The sequence below is a fragment of the Eleutherodactylus coqui genome, chromosome 13, assembly GCF_035609145.1.
Source record: "Eleutherodactylus coqui strain aEleCoq1 chromosome 13, aEleCoq1.hap1, whole genome shotgun sequence".
Classification (NCBI taxonomy): Eukaryota; Metazoa; Chordata; class Amphibia; order Anura; family Eleutherodactylidae; genus Eleutherodactylus; species Eleutherodactylus coqui.
In genome coordinates, this window is record NC_089849.1 from 44,546,315 (window position 1) to 44,548,876 (window position 2,562).

General features: G+C 46.5%; 1 non-coding gene across 1 annotated transcript; it reads right to left on the bottom strand.

The window, feature by feature from the left end:
* Nucleotides 1–453: 453 nt before the first annotated feature.
* On the bottom strand, nt 454–525 carry TRNAG-GCC (transfer RNA glycine (anticodon GCC)). Its single transcript has one exon. It is a non-coding gene; the product is annotated as a tRNA-Gly (tRNA).
* Between the last annotated feature and the right edge of the window lie 2,037 nt (nt 526–2,562).

Below are 2,562 nucleotides of genomic sequence, written 5' to 3' on the forward strand. Positions count from 1 at the left end.
TCCCTGTAGTGGCCTCACCTGACCCCGGCTAGCTCAGTTGGTAGAGCATGAGACTTAATCTCAGGGCCGTGGGCTTGGCCTCTTCCTCCTTTTCCATTCTGCTGGCACTTACTTCACACCTGAAAGTGGCGAAAGAAACCCCTACAGTTTTCCAACTAAAGAGCAGGGAATCCAACCAGGGTCTCCCGCGTGGCAGGCGAGAATACTACTATTGAACGACCAATGCTTGGACGTCTTTCACTTTCGGCCTAGGGTGGCCCCAGTGCACGGCATCTAGTCTAGTTGCGTAAGAACCCAAGGGGAAGGCTTTTCTCGCACCAGAAACAGGAAATTGACCCTTTAGACTTAGGAGCAGACGACAGGCGCATCTTTGGATTCTTTCAGAGGAACACTTCAAAAAGGCTCCAAGGGGAATGCCTAGTACCTCTGGCCCCCAAAGAAAAAGCGGCACCCTGCATTAGCCGGGAATCAAACCCGAGCCTCCCGCATGGCAGGCGAGAATTCTACCACTGAAACCACCAATGCTCGGACATGCAGGTTTTTGGCCACACCGCTATCGGAACTAAGGAGAATAGGTCAGGGGAGGAAAGTCCCAGATGCACACACTGCCGTCAGTGTGCGCATCTGGCCGTGGCACTGCAAAGTGATTACCAGCCTGGAAGCTGTAGCTCCCCAGCTGCTAATCACCTTCTGGTTACCAGACATCCCAGAAGAGGGACAAATGGCTGGGGTCCTTGTGGAAAGCGGGACACGGGGCCCCAAAGCAGGACTGTCCTGCCTAAATCGGGACATCTGGTCACTTCATCTTAATGTATGTGTACAGGAGGCCTCAACAGTCCACAAAGGATGGATAATCTGTGTAATGCAGCAGAACATCGGGGGTCAATAAAACATGCAAGAAGCTTTATTCAGCAGTATCTCCATTTAAAAAAAAAAACATAAAAAAAAAAAAAATTTGGAGAAGGAAACAAACATTAAAAATTCTTATCCACTTTATATTATGTTACACATTTAGAGACCATATTTACAGAACAGTGACATCATACTTTACATTATATGCAGGACAGGATTATACATTAGTCACAATACTAGTCTGGAATGGCGGCAGTTTTTATACAAAATCGCTTTCATTAAGAATTTTGGGTCGTATTAACTCCTTTATTGCCAAGGCGGCTTGCAGCGCACAATGTTACTGTATGGACCTCCTTAAAGCCATCGCATACACACTGCTCAGACAGACATTTTTTTGGAGTGTATTTTTAACCCTTTTGCTGCCAGTAACTTCTTGCAGCAGAATCCGCTTGATGGTTGATCGACCATCGCAACGGCAACATACATTGCAGCAACAAGTTATAAACAGTTCGTTAGCAGCACCAAGTCAAAATATATAAATATATATATATGTACAATGTAATGGAAGGTGCGGCCTGGGAGAGGAGGTCAGTCACGATAGTCGTTAAAAAAGAAAAATATATATATATTTTTTACAAAGCACGAGGGAAGGGGGAGGGGAAGATACTTTATTTTAGGGGAGGAGTTTGCAACTATATATTAGAGGCTGGCAGCCCATGTAGAGCGCTAGATTTCCTGCCTCGATCATACGTGATAGCGCAGGCTGGAGGAGCAGGTTATACCGGTGAGGAGGTTTGGAGGCACTGATCTGGAGGGGTACGATAGAAAGGCATAGTCGGTGCAGGCAATACAAGTGGGTGAACAGCAGAGAAGGGGGCGCCAGCACAGAGGCAGCATTCATAGAATACAGATCACAGTCAGAAATAGATTGCCAAGATTCTGTAAAAGAAGATCCTACTTGTCAGGGCAGTGAGAGGTCTAGCCGGAGGGGAGCAGTGCTTGCGAGTAATATGCAAAGGGCCACCCAAGGTTAATGTGGCTATTTATACTATTGATAGACTATCCTTAGGATAGGCGGCCATAAATCGTAAATTAGAGAGGATCTGCCACCCAGGAACCCCTGATTTCTGCAGGAAGCAGAGAGCTCTGTTCCCACTGCAGTGGCCAGGCTTGGTATTGCAGGTAAAGTTCCCATTCACTTCAATGTCTAATACGAAGCCTGGCCACTGAAGGGTATGGAGCGGTCTGCTTCCTGCAGAAATGTGCTCGGTGAACAAACACTCTGATGGGCAGAGATCCAGAGCAGCAAGCCCCTCCACTGAACTACTATGCTTAGGGTAAGCCTTCAACACTTTACATCTGGACAACCCCTTTAAGTCAAAACAGGAGATATGCTGTATATCTGCAGGCCACACTTTGCATGTTGGGTGAAGGGGCCATGTTATTCTCATCCACAGGCTTGCAGTTTCACAGAACTAGGAATCCTATAACCAAACACCTTCTTATCACACCGTAACTTTCTGTCTAAACTTCAGTGGTTTGCAACCTATAGCTTTCCAACTGTGGGACTACAGCTCTCAGCATGCCCACTCAACCACTGCTTATCTGGCTTTATCTTATACTTTACTTCTCATCCATCAATACACAGGGGGGGGCAGATTTATCATTAAAAATGCACCAGTTTTTTGGCATACACTGCATCAGCAAACG